Source organism: Hemitrygon akajei, chromosome 1 (genome assembly GCF_048418815.1).
Source record: "Hemitrygon akajei chromosome 1, sHemAka1.3, whole genome shotgun sequence".
Taxonomy (NCBI): Eukaryota; Metazoa; Chordata; class Chondrichthyes; order Myliobatiformes; family Dasyatidae; genus Hemitrygon; species Hemitrygon akajei.
Window position 1 is genome coordinate 13,038,898 of NC_133124.1, and position 24,651 is coordinate 13,063,548.

The window sequence follows — 24,651 nt, forward strand, 5'->3', positions numbered from 1 at the left end:
AGTATAAAGGAGCCAGAAAAGATCTGAAGAAGTGATTTAGGAAACCCAGGAGGGACCATGAAAAGTGTTTGGCAAGTAGGATTAAGGTGAATCACAAGACATTCTATACATGCATCATGAGCAAGAGGATAACGAGGGAGAGGGTGGGACCACTCAAGGATAAAGGGGGGAAACATTTGCTTGGATGTGGAGAATGTGAGTGAGTACTTAATGAGTACTTTGCTTCTGTATTTACCAAGGAAAAGGATATGGAGGACCAGGAGATCAGTGCTGAATGTATAAATATGTTAGGGCTTTTAGCGGTCAAGGAATTGTTGGGCCTCCTAAAAGGTGGAGAAGTCCCCAGGGCCGGATGGGAATTATCCCAAGTTATTGAAGGAGGCAATAGACGAGGTGCTGGGCCCTTGATTAATCTCTTTAACCACAGGCAAGGTCTTGGAAGACTGGCGAGTGGCTAATGTTGTACCTCTACTTAAGAAGGGAACAAGGAAAAACCCTGGGAACTATAGAATGGTGAGTCTCACGTCAATTATAGGGAAATTGTGGGAGAAAATTCTTAGGGATAGGATATATGAGCATTTGGAAACCCATGGCCTAACTAGAGAGAGCCAATATGGCTGTGTGGGTCAGGTCATGTCTTACAAACTTGATTGAGTTTTTTGACAAGGTGATGAGAGAGATTGATGAAGGCAGTGGATGTTGTCTATAAGGATTTTAGTAAGGCGCTTGACAAAGTCCCTCAAAGGAGGCTAATCCAGGAGATTAAGATGCATGGGGTCTGTGATAAATTGGTTGTTTGGATTCAGAACTGGCTTGCCCATGAAAGACAGCGGGTAGTGGTTGAAGGGACTTATTCGAGCTGGAGATCTGTAATCAGTGGTGGTCTGCAGGGATTTGTGCTGAGACCTCGCTGTTTGTGATGCATATAAATGACCTGGATGAAAATGTAGATGGGTGGGATAGTAAAGTGCAGATGATACCAAGGTTGGTAGAAGACTGGCAAAGAATACAGCGCGATATAGATCAGTTGCAGATATGGGCAGAGAAATTGCAGATGGAGTTTAACCAAGATAAATGTGAGGTGATGCACCTCGATGGGGCAAATGCAAGGAGGCTTTGGTACATGGAGCTTAGAAAAGTAGAGGGCTATGGGTAACCCTAGGTATTTTCTAAGGTAAGGACATGTTTGGCACAGCTTTGTGGGCCGAAGGACCTGTATTGTGCTGAAGGTTTTCTATCTATCTGGACAGTACACTATTAAGGGCAAGGTTCTTAACAGTATTGCTGAGCAGAGAGATCTCGGGACCCAAGTTCATAACTCCTTGAAAGTGGTTATACAGGTCAATAAAGTAGTTAAGAAGGCTTACGGAATAGTTGCTTTTATTAGTCGAGGCACTGAGTTCAAAAGTCGAGAGGTTATGTTGCAACTTTATAAAACTCTGGTTAGGCCAGATCTGGAATATTGCATACAGTTGAAGTCACCACACAATAGGAAGGATGTTGAGGCTTTGGGGAGGGTGCAGAAGAGGTTTACTTGGTTTAGAGGGCGTGTGCTATCACGAGAGGCTGGATAAACTTGGGTTGCTTTCTCTGGAGTGGCAGAGACTGAGGGGAGATCTGATGGAGGTTTACAAGATTATGAGAGGCATAGATAGAGTAGACAGGGTATATCTGCTTCCCTGGGTAGAAATGTCCAATACCAGAGGGCATGCATTGAAGGTGAGAGGGGGTAGATTCAAAGGGGATGTGAGGGGTAAGGTCATGGCTGCCTGGAATGTGTTGCCTGGTACGGTGGTAGTGGGAAATCCATGAGAAGCTTTTAAGAGATGTTGAGGTAGGCACATGAATGTGAGGAAGATGGAGGGATACGGACCGTTGTGTAGGTAGGATGGATTCATGTTTGGGTGTTTCTGATTTGCTTTTTAGCTGGTTCGGCATAATATTGGGGGCAAAGGTCCTGTTCTGTGCTGTACTGTTCTATGTTCTATACAGGGGCGTATCTACAGAAAATAACGCCTATGGTAAGCACTGAAATTGCCCCTGTCCAAACATCTGACACCCATCCTTTAGATAACTTTACCATAATATCAGCTCAAAAATACAAGTCAAGCTTGTTAATTTTTTAATTAACAAATGATGGCACTACTTGAAAATTATAACTGCACCTTCCTTGCTTTCACTGAGGCAAATTGGTCTATGATGTGATCAACGTTAGTTTTTTCAGTTTCTTCTCTTTCTACACTCAGCAGAGCAAGATCACAGAGTCTGCCTTGACCCATGGAGGCTCTCAAATACTGAAGTATTAGTTTTAATTTGCTGAATGATCTCTCACAGCTGGCAATGGAAACTGTGCTGGTTAGCATTATTTGAATAGTAATAGTAATAGTAATAGTAGAAGATTGGGGAAGACGCTCTCACCTCCATACCAAACAATAAATTCAAGAAGCTCTTCAGGTCTTGATATTTTCATGTTGACCCGCCTTGTTAGCAACATTCTGCAATCCAAAATTTCTTCATATAGCTGAGTCCTGATGAAGGGTCTCGGCCCGAAATGTCGACAGTACTTCTCCTTATAGATGCTGCCTGGCCTGCTGCGTTCCACCAGCATTTTGTGTGTGTTGTTTGAATTTCCAGCATCTGCAGATTTCCTCATGTTTGCTTCATATAGCTGTGTCCATCAACATCAGAGCTGTACAATTCGCCCAAATTTTCGTACTTCTTCTTTAGGTCATTACTGCCGGTGCTGTAACACAATTCCTTGACATCGAGAAGGAACCCAAACTTGGCGTCAGTGTTGTGCAAACAAGATTACCTTTCATCCATTTCTCTGTGAAGATGGTCAAGTGTTCCCTTCATGACTCTTTCCATTTCCTCCTTAGCTGTTAACCCAGTGTCTCTCCAGTTCTCATCAGCCATTCGTTTTTTTTTGTCTCTGATGTCTTTCAACTTCAATCTCCCATTCTTGACAGAGACCAACTCCTTTTTCGAGTGACTCACTGACCAACACTTCTCTTTCATCATAAAAATGATCTCAGAGGGCTTTCAAATCCAGGGCAGCATCGTGGAAGTTCATGCTAGGATCCTGCAGTCTCTTTTGAATATGGTTAATGCGAATGAGTACTTTGTTCCAAAATCCTAGCAAAATCAGAAAATCAGAACTCAACATGCAGTTGTACGCTGCCTTGTGTCACTTTTTGTTTCACTGGTCTCGTTTTCATTTTCTATCATGTCCTGGAGAACTTGAAGTATCTCCTCAAGGTACTTGTTGACGGGCTTCACTGCTTCTGTCCTTGCACTCCACCTGGTTTTGGACTCCAACTTAACAACCACAGGCATGGCGTTTTTGAGTTTTTTCCAGCGCTGTGTTGAACGAGAGAAAACACGTAGAGAGCTTCGATGGTTCCAAAAAACATGACCATCGTTGTATCCTGCTTGGCTGCATGTACACCCACCAAGTTGAGTGAGTGATCATCACAATTCACAAACACTGCCAGGTTGTTTTTCTCACTTATTCTTTGGTGAACACCACTTCTGTGTCCAGCCATCACAGCAGCGTTGTCATAGCACTGTGACCAACAATCTTGTAGCTCCATTTTGTTCTTCTCTAGCTGTTTCAAGATGTCTTCAACCAAGCTCTCAGCATCCTTTTGGCTTATCTGGATAAAACCAAGGAAGGACTCTCTAACACGGGCTGTTTTCCTCTCAAAATCAACTTCCACATACCTCACTACTTCTGACATCTGTTCATGGTGTGCCTGATCAGGAGTCGAGTCGAACATGAGACCATAGTACTTGGCTTTATGAATGCTTCTCAGTAAACTCTGGTGAACAGTGGATGCCATCATGTGGATGAATTCATTCTGGACACCTGGTGAAAGATAAGATGTGGATCCAGGATGACTTTACAAATCAGTGAGGTGTTCTTTTATGACAGGGTCAAAGCTGGCCAGTAGTTTCAGTAAGCCAAGGAATTTCCCACATTGGAGTCATCGTCCAGCTGAAGTGACTCCCTGTGTCCTCGCAAAGCCAGGATCTGAGTCGCAAGGAATTTTATGCGGTGAAGGATTCTTGTCAAGATATCGCACCACTTCTGCGCTTCCTTCTCAATCTGTGATGAAATACTGCGTCAATAACTCCTCTGTTTCCAGCTAAATTTCTTTCCATTTCTTTCCACTGTGTGAAGCATTCCCAATGATTCTTGGCATTTTCATGAACACTAATCCTTTCAAGTGCTTTCCACTGGTTGAATCCACTTTCCTGCTCCAATGAGGATTGATGGTCTGACCGGGAATAGAGAAGACAACAGATATAAAATGCAGACTTTTTAGAAGGGGAATAGACCAGCCATGAGCGAGTCACTTCCTCACGATGACCATTTCCCAATTTCCTCTTGAAACAAGTTTTGTTCATTGAGTGGTTATTTGTTGGTAGGAAAAGCCCCTCACTGTTCTGGAGATACTTTGAACCCAGCTTTATTATTTTTGTTCTCAGCGCGTCAGGCAGAATTGCTTTTCCAGTATCCTCGTCGAACTTCAGAAGACCAATGTCATGCTGTTCGATCACTTCTGGTATGACAGTTCGAGGCTCTTTGACACCATCCAGTTCACTAGGTTCAGTGTTGTCAGATTCAATCTCATCAGGTAAAATCTCGTCAATAAACTCAACATCACCACCACCACCACCGTCTTCCCCTCCTGTCATGTCCACGTTCTCTGTGGCAGACTCACTCTTAATCTCGTCATACTCGGATTTATCTGACTTGACTTCCTCCTCGGCTTGTGACGCATTTGTACTTGATCCACCTTCGGATTCTAACAAACTTGTAGCAGGTGCAGGCGACTCCATGGAACGTGTGGAACTACTTGTTCCGGGCTTTTCAAAGAAGCGCATGAAGAACTTGCTCGATACCTTGGCTTCCTTCACCTCCAACTTTCGTCTCTTCCGTCCTTCAGCTCCACTTTCCTTCTTCGTGAAGAAAAGTTTCACAGTCTTCTTACACAATGCTCTGAAATAAGGCCATCCTAGTGCTTCTCACCCATGATAATCAAAGACAGATCATACAACTGAAGAAAATTCTTTTTTCACTATCCAAGGATGGCTTGTCTGACTTTAATAGAAACTGCTCAGTGGCGCCCCCCCTTCAAGTGGCACCCAGGGCACGTGCCATACCTTAGAGACGCCACTGGTTCTATATGTGCTGTGAGGTGCTTTTGACTGTATGTGCTACGTTTTGCACCTTGATCCTGGAGGAACGGTTTTGTTTAGCTGTACAAATGTGTGTGGTTGAATGAACATTCTAACTGGCTGCACCACCATCTGGTATGGAGGGGCAACTGCACAGGATCAGAAAAAGCTGCAGAGGGTTGCAACTCAGCCAGTTCCATCATGGGCATGAGCCTCCCCAGCATCAAGGACATCTTCAAAATGCGATGCCTCAATAAAGTGACACCTGTCATTAAGGACCCCCATCAACTGGGACATGCCTCCTTCAAATTTCTACCATCAGGGAAGATGTACAGGAGCCTGAAAACACACATTTAAGATTTTAAGAACAGCTTCTTCCCCAGCACAATCAGATTTTTGAATGGACAATGAACCCATGTACACTACCTCACAATTTTTTCTTTGTTTTGCTCTCTTTTTGCACTATTTATTTGATTTAATTTATATATATATATATTTCTTATTGTAATTTATAGGTTTTAAAATCATGTACTGGAATGTACCATTGCTGCAAAACAACAAATTTTACAACATATGCCAGTAATGTTATACCTAATTCTGATTCTGATATGGATCTGACAAACTTGAATTTGAACCTGAATTCATTATAAAATTCCACCAGGTGGAATTTTACAGTTCTAAAAACTCCGGTTAGAGCACACTTGTGTAAACTACAAAGTACTAAGTACAAAGTGGTAAAAACACAGTTGGTAAAATTCCATCTTCCCCTGAACATCCTGGTGCAATTCTACACTGCCATCACAGAGAGCATCCTGACGTCAGTCATTACTGCCTGGCTTGGTGCAGCATCCACTCACAACGTTCAAAAACTACAGCAAACTGCTGGGTAAGCAGAAAGGGTCTTGGCTGCAGTCTACCATCTCTGCTGAACCTGTATGTGTCCAGGACACAGCAGCGTGCAGGAAAAGTCACTGTAGACACTATCAACCCTGTAAACTGTCTTTTCCAAAAGCTCCCTTCTGGAAAGCACTATAGCACTATTAAAACAAAAACTTCACACCAGCTTGGAATTTTCCTCACCCAGGCAGTTAATCTGGCCAACCATTCTGCACAGTAAACACTTTAAACCACTTTTTAAAAATTATTACATAGTAAATATATACCATTATTTCTGTATTTATGTACATTTTATTCCATATCTGTAGTTTAACCTCTAACTTTATTTTTTTTTACTTAATTCTTTATTCTCTGTAGTTGTTGAAAGTTTTTTTTTTGTTGCAGGCCACACTAACATACACCTCCAAGAGACCACAAACTTGTCGTAGGGTTTGGTGGCTTGCATGCCTCAGTGACTGGAGAGCTAATGTTGGCTGGAGTCAGGACCTTGTATTTTGACTTTTGGTCAGGACATCTATGCCAAACAGGTCAAAGGGTAGAGGCCAGACTAAGAGTGGTCCACTGGTCCTCCAGGTTTGGTGGTTCATCTCAGGGCTAACAACCCCAACTGGTCAAAACGGACACAGCAATGAAGACTCCTATATCTGTGTACAACGGTATTCCTGAGACTCCACTTGGGACTTGCATGACTGCAGAAATGTGAACCACACAACAGAGAAAATGGCTAAAGACAGCTCGAGATGGAGGACCGTCATTGATGCTCTAAATGCCAGCGGTGTACGAGGCATTTGATAATGATGACACCAACACACAACAGCAAATTCCTAATTCATGTAAATATATATGATGAATATAGTTAATCCTTGTATTCAGTTCTGGTTGCCTCAGTATAGGAAGGATGTGGAAGCTTTGGAGAGGGTGCAGAGGAGATTTCCCAGGATGCTGTCTGGATTAGAGAGAAATGAACATGATTCACTGCACTGTAATCACGTTAAGCTGCAGTCTGACAACATGGTAAAGGGTCATTTGACCCACCAACCTTGACCATTGTTTCAAAGTTAATTTGAATTATCACAACCTATTACTTCCACATCTGGTAGAAACGACAGACAGGGTGTGCCTGCTCCAATTTGATAGACACAATGTCATCCAGAAATTGTTGTCACCACAACGTAGTATTAGTATGATCACTTGAATCAAGTTTGATGTTCTCCTATGGGTTATCCATTGGCGGATCCTCTGGTGGCTGTAGATGACGATCCAGGATCCACATATTTTGATGCGGTGTGGGCAAGAGTAACTGGTGGCTGTGGTTAGTGGTTGGGTCTTCTGGTTGTTTAGTCTCTCCTTTCACAGCTGCCATGCTCTCTGTGGCACAGCTCCCTCTTGAATACATCCTCCACGTGTATCTATTGAGTGCAGTGTCTTCTCAGTTTTTAGAGGTAATGTTGAATTCCTTCAGGCGGATCCGTGATGCTATCTTTGAAGTGTTTTCTTTGCCCACTGGTGGCTGGCTGACCTTTCTTCATCTGGAAATAAAGGATCTGTTTGGGGAAACATGAGTTAGGCATTCTGATGACATGACCTATCCATCGGAGTTGGTGTTGCTTTATCGTGGTAGAGACGCTGTACATGTTGGCCACCTCCCAGTACACTGGTTTTGGTGTGCCTGTCCTTCCAGTTGATCCTCAAAATCCTTTGTAAGGCTCTTTGGTGGCATTGTTCTCAGGGTTTTCAGGTGTCATCTGCAGGTGGTCCATGATTCAGCTCCGTACAGTAATGTAGGAAGGACAACTGCTCTAGAGTCCAAAAGTTTTATTTGGACATGTAGGTCGTGGTCTTCAAAGACTCTTTTCCTTCATCTGAGCACTACTCAGGCTGTGGCTGATCTCTGAGCCAAAGTGACCTTTGTTTCCAAGGGAAATATCATCAAATTTTATGGTGGGCCCAATAAATGGCTAGTTGGGTGATGGCTGATATAGGAACTGTATCTTTTTTTATATTCAAGACAAGACCCAGGGTTCTAAATGCCTTGGCAAAGGCTTTCAGGATAAATTGGAAGGCTTCTTCAGAGTGTTCTGAGATGGTGTTGTCATCTACGTATTGAAGCTCCATGATGATGGTGGTGCTGACCTTGTTCTTGGTCTTGAACTGGTTGTAGCTGAACAGACTGCTCTCCAAAGCTTCATTTATTTTGACTGTTAGGAGATTAGTGCAGAGGATAGCATAAAGGGAGAGAGTTTAAAAGAAGTGAGCCAGGGCAGTCGGCCATTTTTATGCACCACAGTTCCCTGAGGAGACATTGAATTGCGCATAATCAGCCACTTGGCATGATCCAATGAAAAGACGTTAGGTTTAAGTGGGAGCCATTGTGGGAGCGGGCATTGCGTGGGTGGGCCAGTGTTAGAGTGGGGAGTTGAGGCTGTGGCTCATTGAGGCTTTGGTGAGGAGAGGGATAGGCCGTAGGTCTATTTATTTATTTTTCTTTCTTATTGCACGTTCAGAGCAGTGGGGATATCAGGCAGGATAGTGGAAAGCTCCTCTTGTGAAATATAAGGAGGCAGAGAGACCCCGGGTGTCCCTGACAGCTACACCTGCAACAAATGCATCCAGCTTCAGCTTCTAACAGACCGTGTTACGGAGTTGGAGTTGGAACTGGATGAACTCCAAATCATTCAGGAGGCTGAGGGATTGATAGACCGCACGTACAGCGAGATAGTTACACTGAAGGTGCATGACACAGGTAACTAGCTCATCATCAGGAGCAGGAAAGAGGATTGGCAGTCAGTACGAGTACCCCAGTGGTCATTTCCCTCAACAGGTCTACCACTTTAAATACTGGTTTCGGGTACGACCTCGCAGAGGAAAGCCGCAGCGGTCGGGTCTCTGGCACTGAGTCTGGCTCTGTGGCTCTGAAGGGAAGGGGAAGAAGAGGCACGCTGTGGTGATAGGGGATTCGTTAGTTATGGGGACAGACAGGAAGTTCTGTGGGTGAGAAGGAGATTCCCAGATGGCATGTTGCCTCTCGGGTGCCGGGGTCCGGGATACCTTGGATCAAGTCCTCAGCATTCTTAAGTTGGAGGGTGAACAGTCAGAAGTCATGGTCCATGTAGGTACCAATGACTTGGGTAGGATGAGTGACGAGGTTCTGCATCGAGAGTTCAGGGAGTTAGGTGCTAAGTTAAAGGACAGGACCTCTGGGGTTGTGATCTCAGGACTGCTACCCGTGTCACGTGCTAGTGAGGCCAGAACTAGGAAGATTTTGCGGTTTAATACGTGGCTAAGGAGTTGGTGTGGGAGGGAGGGCATAATAGATTTGGATCATAGGGCTCCCATCCTATGAAGGTGGAACTTGTTTAAAAGGGACGGCTTGCACCTGAACTGGAGGGGGACTAATATCCTAGTGGGATGGTTTGTTAATGCTGCACGGTGTATTTTAAACTAGACTTCCATGGGGATGGGAACCAGAGTGCCAGAGCAGTTAGCAGAGAGGTTGTGGATGTAGATGTTGTTAGGACCTCAAACAAAGTTAGGAATCAAAAGTTGAGCGTGGTACCACTGGTATCCTGAGCTGCCTATATTTCAATGCAATAGTTATAGATGGACAGGCAGATGGAGAAAAAAAGATGAGAAGTCAGAGTAAGAAATTGGGAGGAGAGGAGGAAGAAATACAAGGTAGTAGGTGATAGGTGAAACCGGGAGGTGGGAGGAGTGAAGTAAAGAGCTGGGAAGTTGATTGGTGAAAGAAATAAAGGACTGGAGAATGGGGATTCTGATAGGAGAGGACAGAAGGCCATAGAAGAAAGGGAAGGGGGAGGAGCAGCAGAGGGAGGTGATGGGCAGGTAAGGAGATAAGGTGAGAGAGGGAAGTAGGAATGGGGAATGATGAGGAAGAGAGCTTTTACCAGAAGTTTGAGAAATCGATGTTCACACCATCAGGTTGGAGGCTTTCTCGAACTTTCGGCAATGGCCCTCTGCCCCCCCCCCCCACCCCCCACCCCATCAAGAAGGCAATCAATGCTTTGCAGTGTAATGTGGACCAGCTGAAAAACTGGCAGATGGAAATTAATGCAGGCAAATGTGAGGTGGGAGGACCAACCACGGAGGGCCGTGGTAGAACAGAGGAATCTGGGAACAGAGAACGGTAATTCCTTGAAAGTAGCATCGTAGGTAGATAAGGTCATAAAGAAAGCTTTTAGCACATTGGCCTTCATAAATCAATGTACTGAGTACAGGAGATGGGATGTTATGTTGAAATTGCATTAGACATAGGTAAAGCCTAATTTGGAGTATTATGTGCAATTTTGGTCAGCTACCTATGGAAAGATGTAAATAAAGTTGAAAGAGTGCAAGAAAATTAACAAGGATATTGCCAAGACTTTAGGACCTGAGTTACAGGGAAAGGTTGAATAGGTGAGGACTTTATTCCCTGGAGTGTAGGAGAATGAGGGGAGATTTGACAGAGGTATACAAAATTATGAGGGGTATAGTTAGGGTAAATGCAAGCAGGCTTTTTCCACTGAGATTGAGTGAGACCAGAACTCGAGGTTATGGCTTAAGGGTCAAAAGTGAAAAGTTGAAGAGGAACATGAGTGCAGTGAGAACGTGGAATGAGCAGCCAGCATGTGGCAGAGACGATTTCAATTTCAACTTCTAAGAGAAATTTGGAAAGGTATGTTGATGAGAGGGTTACAGGTTCAGGTCCAAGTCCATAGGACTATGTAGTTTAAATGGATCAGCATGGAGTAGATGGGCTGAAAAACCTGTTTCTGTGCTGTAGTGTTCTATAACTACAGGATTTACCAGGATGCTTCCTGGATTAGAGAGCATGTCTTATGAGGATAGGTTAAGCGAGCTAGGGCTTTTCTCTTCAGGGAAAAGGAGGATGAGAGGTGACTTATTAGAGGTGACATCTTTTCTGACACAGGAGTGACAACCTGCACGCACCACCCTCATCCTATCCATTAGCGATACACATCAAACAAAATTCTCTGGAACTGGCAATAACAAATTAACTTGTACAGATTCGCCTATATATCTTTCAGAATAAGCAGCACATTATGGAATCCAATCTCCCCTCCACGGTCTCCGTCTATACCTCTTGCTCCCTCGGTAGAGCAGCCAACATAATCAAAGACCCTGTCTACCCTGTACAAATTCTTGTCGCCCTCTACCATCGGGCAAAAGGTACAAAAATCTGAAGCCACGTGCCACTAGGCTCAAGGGCAGTTTCAATCCTGCTGTTATAAGACTATTGAATAGTTCCCTAGTATAATAAATTTGACTACAACTTCACAATCTACCTCATTATGATTTTGTATCTCATTATTTACCTGAACTGCACTTTCTTTGTAGTCGTTACACTTTATTGTTTCACCTTGTTCTACCTCAATGTACTGTTGTAATGACCTGGTCTGTATGAACAGTATGCAAGACAAGTTTTCACTGTGTATCAGTACATATGAACACAATCATTCCTTAAGTTTGCTGCAGCTGGGGATGGCAGTCAGGATAAGCTCCCTCTACCAATTAAGTGCATGCATTTCAAACAGCCTTCTGGCCTTCACATCTGGCTTAGCTACTAAGCCTGGCGGAACCACTTCTACCCACAGGAGAAAGGTCAAAGGAGGGGTTCATCTAGGACAAGGAAAACTTTGACCTCTAGCCTTCGCTTCCTTGCAGCTAGACCCACTCACGCCAAAGGTTTTGGGAGTAAACCCCGAGGGAAAAATTCGGAGGTGCAGACCCTAAGGTAGTCCTACATTGAGCTCAATGCTGACTGGTAAATCCTGTGATGCCACTGTATCAGTCTGTGCCATCCCTTTGGATTCATCAGCTGTGCGGAGAGGGGGAGGCTGCTGTATGGGCAATAGCGTGCTCTCCATACTGTACTGCCCTGGCTCTCATATCTGTAGACAGCTGGGACACAACATCCATGGTTGTCCCCAACCAACAGAGACCCACAAATGGCAGCAATAAACCAGCTGTTGAAACTAACAACTATAAATAAAAAACAACATTAAACATAGTCATAGTGCACAACAGCGCCAAAACAGGTCTTTCGGCCATCTAGTCTGTCCCAGCCCAGTCCCATCTATCTTCACCCAGACCATGGTCCTCAAGAGCTCTGTCATCCACGTACCTATTCAAATATCTCTTAAATGTTACAACTGAACCTGCATCCACCACTTCAGCTGGCAGCTCGTTCCACTCTCTCACCACCCTCTGAGTGAGATAGTTCACTCAGTAATTTAAATACATTTGATTAAAATGCTTCAATGGTACAGTAACTGTACATTATGGTTATTTAATTAGTATTTATCTAACTGAGGTCTGAACAAGCACACTTGTTAACTGAAGTGTCCTCATAAGATTTAATTTAGCCCATTTCCAAAACAAATGTAAGTATAAGTACTTGAAAAACAGCATAGGAAAAATAAGCAACGCATTTTGATTTTACTCTCTGATACAGAAGCAATAGTTTTGTCAGATGGAATGTGGCTCCTGGCAAAGAGACCGGTTCACTGTGAGACCTGGTATTCACTCTCTTACAGTGTAGCGGCCCCCTCCCCAGTTACCCAATAACAAGGACACGCCAAGCAGCTCCCCGTCTTCCTGTGCCTCCTTCCTATTGCAGAGGCAGTATAAATCTTCAAAACTTAAAAATGTAGCGCTGAAACACATTGCGGTTGAAAAAGCTGCAGAGGGAGGTAATCTCAGCCAGCTCCATCATGGGCACAACTCTCCCCACCACTGAGGACATCTCCAAATGGCAATGCCTCAAGAAGCCAACATCCGTCATTAAGGGCCTCTGAAACCCAGGACGTGCCCTCTTCTCATTGCTACCATCAGAGAGGTGGTACAGGAGTCTGAAGATACACACTCAACATTTCAGGAATTATTTCCCCCTCTGCCGTGAGATTCCTGAATGGTCCATGAACACTACTTCACTTCTTCGCACTACTTATTTTTAAAAATATATTTCTTATAGTAACTTTTAGTAACTGTACTGCAGCCACTTAACAACAAATTTCACAACAACACACACAAAACACACAATAAAGTATCTATCTATCTATCTATGTATCTATTAGTCCCCCTCCAGTTCAGGTGCAAACCAACCCATCTGTACAGGTCCCACCTTCCCTGGAAGAGCCCAATGATCCAAAAATCTTATGCCCTCCCTCCTGCATCAACTCTTTAGCCACGTATTAATCTGTATAATCTTCCTGGTTCTGGCCTCACTAGCGCGTGACATGGGTAGCAATCCTGAGATCACAACCCTGGAGTTCCTGCCCTTTCACTTAGCATCCAACACCCTGACCTCCCTCTGCATAAGCTCATCACTCGTCCTACCCATGTCATTGGCACCTACATGGACCATGATTTTTGGCTGTTCACCCTCCCCCTTAAACATGCTGAGCTTTCGATCCGAGGTATTCTGAACCCTGCTCCCAGGAATCAACATCATCAGCCAGGAATCCCATTCTCGACCACACAACCTCCTGTCCATTCCCTGAACTAACGAATCCCATTCACCACAGCATGCTTCTTCTTGTTCTTTCCCTTCTGAGTCACAGAGGAAGACTCAGTGCCGAGACCCAGCCACTGTGACTTTCCTCTGTTAGGTCAAACCCCACCAACAGTATCCAAAGTGATATACCTGTTGCTGAGTGGGATGGCCACAGGGGTACTCTGCACTGGCTCCTTAACCCCTTTTCCTCTTCCTGACCGTTACCCAGTTTTGTGTGTCCTACCTCTCTATATGTTGTATCTTTCACCCTCTCAGCTCCCTAAATGATCTGAGTTCATCCAGTTCCAACTCCAACTCCATAACGCAGATTGTTAGAAGCTGCAGCTGGTTGCATTTCTCACAGTTGTAGTCATCAGGGACACTGGCAGAATCTCTGTTTTCCCTCATTCCGCAAGAGGAACATTCAACTATCCTGCCTGAAGGAAAAATAAACATAGCCTAGGAATTTTCTTTTCTTTCTCTGACTGAAACCTCTTGTCCTGTCAGTCACCTTATGTACAGACACTCCTGTACCTAGCGTCACTTTATGGACATACAATTGATCTAGGCATATGAGCTATCTTACGTATTTATATTTATTGTTTTTTTAATTACTATTGTGTTCTCTATTTTATTTTGCTGCAATGGATTTGGAGTAACAATTATATCATTCTCCTTTACAATTGTGTACTGGAAATTACATTAAACAATCTTGAATCTTGCTCCCGCTGCTGTCTGTAAAGAGTTTGTACGGCCTCCCCATGACCGCGGCATTTTCTCTGGATGATCCAGTTTCCTCTCACACTCTAAAGGTGTATCATTTGGTAGTTTAATTAGTCATTGTAAACTGTCCTGTGATTAGGCTATGATAAAGTTGGAGGTTTGCTGGGCAGCATGGCTTGAAGAGTTGGAAGGGCCTATTCCACACTGTATCTCAATATACAAACAAATAAATAAATCTTGATATTGCATTTTAGATCCTTACCTGTTTAGAATAAGGTTATTTTTCCACCTTCCCAAATCCTACACCTGTAATGAAACCCAATGTTGTAAAGCTGAAATAAATAACGAAATTTTGACAGATCTTCCTCTTTATGTTTGTGTGCTCTATTAAGACCAACAGCAAGGGAAGATGGAAGGTTCACCTCACACGTCTTCATCACAATAAAAAAACTGATAGCAAAGTACAGCAGCTGCTGTAAACCTGAAATAAAATCTGAAAGTACGGCAGCTGCTGTAAACCTGAAATAAAACAATGAAAGTCTGGAAAAATCTGAAAACTATAAATATCTGGAAAAGTTAGAAAACTAAAAACAATTTTAAAAACTAAAAACTAAAAATCTGAAAACAATAAAAATCTGGAAAGATCTGCAAATACAGAAGAGATATGGCAGCATCTATGGAGAGGGAAAATGAGCTGACTTTTCATTAGATGAAAATATTAGAATGAGAGGGGTGCATTTCTTATTATTCCTGAACAAGAAATTAGTGTAAAATAACCAAAACTGCACATATACAGTATAAACAGATGTTACTAAGAGGAAAAGGCAGTGAGAAATGCTAAGTTTAAAGTTCAGAAAATGATTTATGCCTTTGATTTAGAACATAGAACATTACAGAACAATACAGGTCCTTATTTTATTTATTTGTGTTTAGAGATGCAGTGTGGAACAGGCCGTTCTGACCCACTGAGCTGCATCACCCAGCACACCAATGATTTTTTATCACTAGCTTAATCACAGGACAATTTACGATGATGAATTAACCTACTAATCGGAATGTCTTTGGACTGTGGGTGGAAACCGGAGCACCCAGAGGAAACCCACGTGCATGTGGGAAAGAACGTGTAGACTTGTTTATAGAGGATGTTGGAATTGAACTCTGAGCTCTGACGCCACAAGCTGTAATAGCATTGCGTTAACCGCTATACTACCGTGGCACTGAGGCTTTATAAGGCATTGGTCAGACCACAACTGTGTATTGTCAGCAGATGCGCTGACATTGGAGAGGGACCAGAGGAGGTTCAAGAGAATGATTCTGGAAATGAATTGTTTGTCATATACATTGGATGAATAAAGACAATGGAAATAATTAATTGCAGATGGCACAAACATTGGTGTTTTTGCTAACAGATGAGGAGGTAAGTTTTAAATGAACCCGAGATGACTACCTGCCTGTTGATGCACAGTATATGCTTCTTCAGGAAGGGACAAAGATAGTCAAGTTAAAAAAAGTCAGAAAATGGATCAATTTATAGGTTCATAAATGGAGAGTACCTGGTGATAAGAGTCAAACTGTAAATAAAAACAGAAATAGCTGACTACATTTGGAAAGATAGATGCATTCATTTGCTCAAGAGATGACTGGATATTGGATACTGAGTGAATTAATCTGTATTTTGAAGCAAATGAAATAGGCAAGTTCAAGGTTAAGATTAATTGTCATCCAACCATACATGGATACCCATGAGTAGAGCCGAACGAAACAGTATTACATCAGCAGACATCGCACCTCTCGTGGAAGTTCCGGGAGTCTCCAGCGTATTGTTAGTGGCTCCCTGATGCCCGCAAATTATATACAATATCCTGGAAATTGATGAGAGCGAGAGAGAGAGAGAGAGAGAGAGAGAGAGAGAGAGAGAGAGAGAGAGAGAGAGAGAGAGCGAGAGAGAGAGAGAGAGAGAGAGAGAGAGACTGACTGTTAGTTGCTCGCTGCACTGTTTGCAACAGTGACTTTTCAATTGCCCATGGTGGGTTAAAATGTAAAAGACATGTTGAGGTGAGTTTAACAGGTGTCATTCATTCATTAGCATAGCTAATGTTATTTAAACTAGCTGGCTAGCTGCTAAGGAGCTACTCTATTGCAGACATCCCACCTCTCCTGGAAGTTCCGGGAGTCTCACGCAAATTGATGGTGCTACCTCCCCGAAATGAGTTTTTGCAGGGCGGGATGTCTGCATCAGGGCCAAGGTACAAAACACAGTACCAACAGTCGCACACATCACAAGGCACATAGATAGCAGTAAAATGCAGTCGCCAAAATAATATAGTCCAAGGCCCTGAGTCCATAATATTGCAGAAGTCTGCAGGCGAACATAATATAGCTTGCCTTTTGTTGTGCACGCACAGGGGCAGCAGCAACACAGGCTTGAACACCGTGCCACACCACCTTCAGTTGGAGCACTCCAACTCTGGCACCGCTCTCCTGGGCAGCTGTAAACAAGCAACACTGAGGCTCGAGGCCTAGTTCTTGCTATGACTGATGTCACACAGCTCCCCCACTGTCTGTGCCTGCCGATTAGTGCTTATCAGCCGATAATCAGTGAATTGGACACTGCATTCTGCATTAACAATGTCCAACAGGGTCTTGCAGTCAGAAGAATGGTGACTAAGATGATCACTCACTGTCACCCTGCACACTGCCTTTGTGCAACAACTCCTCCAATGCCTTTCTGACGCGGGTAGCATTGCGGTCTGCATCAAGTCCAGCTCCTTCAGTTTCTCCACCATCAAGTAACTCACTAATGGGGTAGACCTGCAGTACTTTAAGTTTTTAATGTCTGGCAGGGTCTTGTGATCGTATAAAGTACATTTAAAAAAGACAGTAACACTTATAGTTGACCCCGCAGAAGCCGCTATGACTAAGCGTGCCGCTGTCCTACTGGAAGCGAGTGCCAGTTTTGCTCAGCACATTGGGTTGAAAGACATACAGTTTGATTAGTGGTTTGCTAATGCTGTTGGTGAGGGTTTAGACTGGATTTGCAAGGGGGTGAGAACCGAAGCGAAGAGGCAGAGGATGGGGTGGTTGGCGCACAACTCCCTACAGCTTGTAGGGAGTTTGTGAGGAAGGATAAGCAGATGATAGATAGAGCAAAGATGCACCAGCTAGATGGTTTGAAATGTGTCTATGCACAAGTTTCCACTGTCGCAACCAATGGACTGGTTCTATTCTCACACAGCTCATCATCTTGCGCTTCATATACTTGTAGAATGCCTTGGGGTTTTCCTTAATCCTGCTCACCAAGGACTTCTCATGGCCCCTTCTAGCTCTCCTAATTTCATTCTTAAGCTCCCTCCTGACAATCTTGTAATTTTCTAGAACTCTATCAGTACCTAGTTTCCTCAACATTTTATAAGCTTTTCATTTCTTCTTAACTAGATTTTCCACATCCTTTGTACACTATGGTTCTTTTACCCTCCCATCCTTTCCCTGCCTCAATGGAACATACCTATGCAGAACGCCATCCAAATATTCCCTGAAAATTTGACACATTTTTGCCATGCATTTCCCTAAGAACATCTGCTCCCAATTTATGTTCCCAAGTTCCTGCCTAATAGCATCCTATTTCCCCCTACCCCAAAATAAATGTTTTCTCAAATTGTCTGCTTCTATTCCTCTCCAGCGCTATGGGTGCATGGAATCGGAGGAGGTAGTGGAGGTACTTAATGAATACTTTGCTTCAGTATTAACCAGGGAAAAAGATCTTGGCAATTGTGGGGATAACTTACAGCAGACACAAACAATTGAACATATAGAGATTACGAAAGAGGATGTGCTGGAGCTTTTGTAAAGAATTAAGTTAGGTAGGTCACAGGGACTGGGTGCGATATACCTCAGGCTACTGTGGGAAATAAGGGAGGAGATTGCTGAGCCTCTTGCGATGATCTTTACATCATCAATAGGGACAGGAGAAGTACGAGAAGATTGAAGATTTGCAAATGTTGTTCCCTCGTTCAGAAAAGGGAGTAGAGATAACCCAGGAAATTGTAGACCAGTGGTGGGCAAGTAGTTGGAGAAGATCCTGAGAGGCAGGATTTATGAGCATTTGGTGAGACATAATCTGATTAGGGATAGTCAGCATGGTTTTGTCAAAGGCAGGTCGTGCCTTACGAGCCTGATTGAATTCTCTGAGGATGTAACAAAACACGTTGATGAAGGTAGAACAGTGGATGTAGTACATATATATTTCAGCAAGGCATTTGATAAGGTTCCTCATGCAAGGCTCATTCAGAAAGTAATGAGGCATGGGATCCAAGGAGACCTAGCTTTGTGGATCCAGAATTGGCTTCCTCACAGAAGGCAAAGTGTGGTTGTAGATGGTTCATATTCTGCATGGAGGTTGGTGACCAGTGGTGTGCCGCAGGGATCTGTTCTGGGACCCCTCCTCTTTGTGATTTTTATAAATGACCTGGATGAAGAAGTAGAGGGTGGGTTAGTAGGTTTGCTAATGACGAAGATATTGGGTGCTGTGGATAGTCTGGAAGGTTGTCAGAGGTTACAGCGAGACATCAATAGGACGTAGAACTGTGCTGAGAAGTGGCAGATGGAGTTCAAACCAGATAAGAGAGATCTTGGGGTTTGTGTCCGTTGGACACTCAAAGCTGCTGCACAGTGTTGTTAAGAAAGTGTATGGTTTGCTGGTATTCATCAACCATGGGATTAAGTTCAAGAGCCATGAGGTAATGTTACAGCTATACAAGACCTTAGTTAGACCCCACTTGGAGTACTGTGTTCAGTTATGGTCACCTCACTACAGGAAGGATGTGGATACTATAGAAAGAGTGAAAAGGAGATTTACAAGGATGTTTCCTGGATTGGAGAGCGTACCTGATGAAAGTAGGTTGAGTGAACTTGACCTTTTCTCCTTGGAGGATGAGAGGAGACCTGATTGAGGTGTATAAGATGTTGAGAGGCATTGATCGTGTGGATAGTCAGAGGCTTTTTCCCAGGGCTGAAATGGCTAACACGAGAGGGCATAGTTTTAAGGTGCTTGGAAGTAGGTACAGAGGAGATGTCAGGGTTAAATTTTCCACACAGAGCGTGGTGGGTGCGTGGAATGCACACTGGCGACAGTGGTGGCGGTGGATACAATAGGATCCTTTCAAAGACTCTTAGATAGACATAGAGCTTCAAAAATAGAGGGTTATGCAGTAGGGTAATTCTAGGCAGTTTCTAGAGTAGGTTACATGATCAGCACAACATTGTGGGCTGAAGGGACTGTAATGTGCTGTAGATGTTCTATGTTCCATGTTTGACTGCTCTAACCAAACCAGCCAACATGAACTTTGCTAATATTGTAAAGGTAATGCAGGAACATTTAGAAATAAAACTATTGCTGATTGCAAAATGCTTTAGCTTTCATAATGTAATCAAAAGGAAAGGGAGTCCATTTCAGCTTATATTGCTGAATTGAAGAGATTATCAGAGCATTGTCAGTTCAGTGATGGGCTTAATGATGCATTGAGAGATCATTTAGTTTGTGGAATCTTACAAGAAAGCATTCAAAAACAGTTCCTAACTGAATTTCAAAGAGCAGTTGAAATCGCTGTATCAATGGAAACAGCAGCCAGAGACGAAACTGAGTTGCAGTCAGAATTGGAAGTGAGCATGAACAAAATTGCAACATCTAAACAGAAACAACTCTGGTTGAACAAATTGTGTTACCATTGAGACAGCGGCTCACATACACCAGATCAATGCAGCGTTAAATGCAAAACGTGCCGAAAATGCAACAAAGTAGGACACATACAAAGAGCATTTCAGGCAGACAAAAATAAATGGACTGCACAGGGAAGATAAAAAGATAAAAAGTCAAGTTGCAGTTTCAAAAAGAGCACTAATCTGCATGCAGTTGATGAAAAATCTGATAATGATGAGAATGACACTGGACTGAATAGCATTAAGATTTACAATGTGAAATTAACAAGAGACAAGCAATATGACTTACACCAGAAGTGAACGGTAAATTAATTAAAATTCAACTGGACACTGGCTCGGCTGTTTCAGTCATTCCATAAAATGAATTGGAACAGCTTTTCAAAGATACAGAACTGAAGCCTGCTAAAAATCCGTACTGGAGAAAAGATAACTCCCGTGGGATTGACCTTTTTAACCATGAAGTACAACAACCAGCAGGTCACATTGGGATTGTACGTGGTAAAAACAGGAGGGCCTGCAATATTGTGTCACAGTTGGCTGAGACAACTACAACTTGACTGGAGATCCACCAACCATTTGCAAGCACATTCTCTGTAACAGAGTCAACTGAAAGCAGATTAAGAAAGGCACTGGATGATGCCACATCAGTGTTTTGAGGATGGCAACTGGAAAACTCAAACATACCAAGGATAAAAGAGTGTTAAATGAAAATACCACATCCAAGTTTTGTAAAGCCCATCCGGTTCTTTATGCTATCCATGATAAGGTAGCCAGTGAGCTGGATCGCATGGAGGCTGAAGGAATTCTTTCCAAAGCTGATTGGAACCCATGGACAATGTCAGTGTGCTAGTAGCCAAGAAGAATGGGACTATTGGAATCTGTGGCGATCTAAGGGTTACCATCAACCCAGTACTTAAAGTAGATCAATATCCTTTTCCCAGGATAGAGGTTATCTTTGGAAACCTTTCTGGAGGATAACACTTAGCTGAAGTCTACCTACAGATGGAGATGGAAGAAGAGTCCAAAGTATTTCTCATCATAAACAATCACAAAGGGCTCTATCTTTATAACAGGTTTATTTTTGGAGTAGCATCTTCATTTGCACTCTGACAGAAATCTGTGCACCAGGTGCTGTAAGGCTGCCCTGGATGACATCATTGTTACCTCTGAGGATGACAAGGAACATCTCCAAAATCTCAGGACTGTGTTAAAAAGATTAGAAGATTATGGGCTCAGAGCAGAATGCAACCAGTGTGAATTATTTAAAACAAACTTCACTTTCTGTGGTCGCACTATTGACACACAAGGATTACACAAGTGTGCTGAGAAAATTCAAGCAGTGGTGGATGGCCAGGCCCAAAGAATGTGTCACCGTTGCAGTCCGTTTCAGGATTTGTTACTTATTGCAATAGGTTCTGCCAAGCTTGGCTACATGCTCCATTCTTTGAACTCATTACTACAGCAAGAAGGAATGACAATGACAAAGCAGTGTAAGGTGGCTTTCAAAAATGTATAGGAAATGGTTGGCATCAAACACTGTACTCACACATTATGATCCGCATTGTCCAGTGAAACTTGCTTGTGACTGTTCGTCTTATTCTATAGGTGCAGTCTTACGTGCTATGACTGATGGAAATTAACACCCCATAGCCTTTGTATTACATTCCCTTACCACTGCAGAGAAAAGTTATGCACAGATTGACAGAGAGGCCTTGAGTCTGGTTTGGGGTGTGAAATGTTTCAATCAGTACTTACATGGCAGAGGGTTTACCCTCATTACTAATCATCAACCACGAGTATTCATTGTTGAATTCAGGAAGATGACTAATCATAGAACTGCTGATGGATTGTCCTGTTTACCTTTGGGAAAGGAAATACCTGAAAAATTTGTAAAAAGAGACACTCCTTTTGACGTATTCTCCCTAATGCAAATCGGAAGTCTCTCTTCTATGCCAGGAACGATCCCAAGGGAAAGCAGAAAAGACCCCATACTGTCTCAGGATTACATGGCATCCAAAATAGTTGGAATGTTCATAGGAAACTCTAGTTTCCCCACTTTTACCAGCGCCAGGATGAAATTGCTCTTGATGGAGTTGCCTTATGTGGAGACTGAGAGTTGTTCTACAATCCAAGCTAAGAGGTAAAGTGTTGGAGGAGCAATGTGCTGGTCATCTAGGCATGGTCAAAACAAAAATCTGGGAGAGATCAGCCGATTGCGGATCGAGTCCATTGAGTCTGCTCCAGCGTTTCATGATGGCTGATCCAATTTTCCTCACAGCCCCAATCTCCTGCCTTCTCCCCATATCCCTTTGTGCACTGATCAACCAAGAACCTATCAACCTCTGCCTTAAATATACATAAAGACTTGACCTCCATAGCTGCCTGTGGCAAAGAATTCCATAGATTCACAACTCTCTAGCTAAAGAAATTTCTCCTCATATCCGTTCTAGGAGGATGCCCCAATATTCTCAGGCTGTGTCCACTGGTGTTATACTCTCCATCAACCATAGGAAACATCCTCTCCATATCCACTCTATTAGGCCTTTGCATTGCCTGGCAGAGGATTCATGTGGATTTTACAGGCCCATTCATGGGGACACATTTCTGGTGGCAGTGGATGCAGCTACAAAGTGTCCAGAAGTGTTCCCAATAGCTTTATTAGCGCCTACACACACTGTGGGTGGGTTGAGAAGCCTCGTCTCAAAGACTGGGGTTCCAGAACACTTAGTCAGTGACAATGGACCACAGTTTGTTGTGGAACAGTTTCAGTCGTTCCTGAAATTGACTGGAATAAAACTTATTACATCTGCCCCATACTACCCAGCTACAAATGGCTTGACAATGAGCAATGTCAGCAGAACACACTACAATGAGACAGAATCTTGCTGATTTCCACCTTGCGTATCCTAATGCAGAACACTCCACAACCAGCTATACTGTTCCTGGCTTGTCCCCTGCCTTCACGCTAGGATCTCCTCAAACCCAGTCTCAGAAGGAGTACGCAGGACAAACAGCGGAGACAAACTGAAGGCTCCTCAAACAAGAAGGTTCAAAGTTTCACTCCTGGACAAGCAGTCTTGGAGAGGGACTACAGAGGTCATCAAAAGTGGGCACTTGGAAAGATTAAGGACAGAATTGGACCACTCACCTACACAGCAGAGACTGTGTCTGATATCATCTGGAGATGACACATCACTCAGTTAAGAAGAGCAGAGTTATTTGTTGGAGAAGAAAGGTCGGCAGAGCTGTCAGAACCACTTCTTGCAGCCCCAGAATCAACTCCTACAGCCATCATGGAGGAAGCCCCAGAACCTGAGATTGTTTAACAAGTCCTCGAACCTGAGATTGTTTCACAGCCCCAAGCCTCACCTGCCAAGTAGAGCGATTCCCCCTTATCAGGAAAGACGTTATCCCACAAAACTGAGCAAGTCTCCATAGCAATTGAATCTTTAAGCTTGAATGGGACAATTTAAAATTACTGTGCTGTGGATGTCTAGATAGTACATGAGATGCATTCTATAGTGATTTGGAGTTTATAGCTAAGCAGGGAGGAGTGCTGTGTATTTAATATTTCAGTAATATTTGAGTGTTATATGTGAAAGTATGCCATCATGACACCACGTTATATGTATGCACCTCACTTAACAAAACAAAGTTAGACACCTTTTTCCTGGCACCGTGTTATGTATTTTGATTAGTTTTATGTTTTGAAGTTGCAAAACATAACATAGATAATGAACTATTGGTAAATTGGACAGAGCAACGGCAGATGGGATTCACAGGACACTCAGCACAGCTCAGTACAGGTCCTTCGGCCCACGATGTGCTGATTTTTTAACTTGCTCTGAAATTACTCTAAACCTTCCCTTCTACACAGAGCAAAACTGTAACTTTTTCTTACATCCTTGTGCCTATCTAAGGATCTTTTAAACGTACCTAATGTATCTCACCACCGTCCCTGGTGGTGTATTCAAGCACCCACCACTCGGTGTCAAAAAATTACCTTTGACGTCCCCCCCATACTTTCCTCCAATCACATTAAAATTATGCCCTCCCCCCATGTTAGCTTGATTGGGCACGAGGTATAGCTTTTCTTCCTTTGTCCCTCATTCTGAGTATTTCAAGTTCCTTGGTGTCAACATCTCTGAAGATCTATCCTGGGCCCAACATATCGATGCAATTACAAAGAAGGCAAGACAGCGGTTAAATTTCATCTGGTGTTTGAGGAGACGTCACCAAAGACTGCGGCGAGTTTTCTGCAGATATACCGCGGAGAGCATTCTGACTGAAAACTGAAAAGCGTTTAGCGCTGTCTTGCAGCCACTTGTTCGCTGCTACCAGAGGAGGTGGCTGTGTGTGGGTGGTCTCTTGCTCCTTCTCACTTGCTGCTCCTGGGGGGCAGGGGGGGTGGGTCCTTGAGCTCAAGCAATCTCTCTCTCCCTTGATGCTGTTGGCAGTTGGTGCCACAGAGGTGGACTGTAGATTTGGACTCAGTGTTCTAGTTCTGGTCAACTCTTTATTGTTACTGCTTTCGGGGTGAGTATTGAATCGGGGCTGCCTGCAGATAATGAACACTGAACTGAAAAACGCCTTTTGTTTTTGTGTTTTATATTCTGTGT

General features: G+C 43.4%; 1 protein-coding gene across 10 annotated transcripts in view; it reads right to left on the reverse strand.

Annotated features, from left to right (window-relative positions):
* Positions 1-24,651, reverse strand: part of LOC140721728 (cAMP-regulated phosphoprotein 21-like) — a 342,335-nt gene that overhangs the window by 33,520 nt on the left and 284,164 nt on the right. The window lies entirely within an intron of this gene.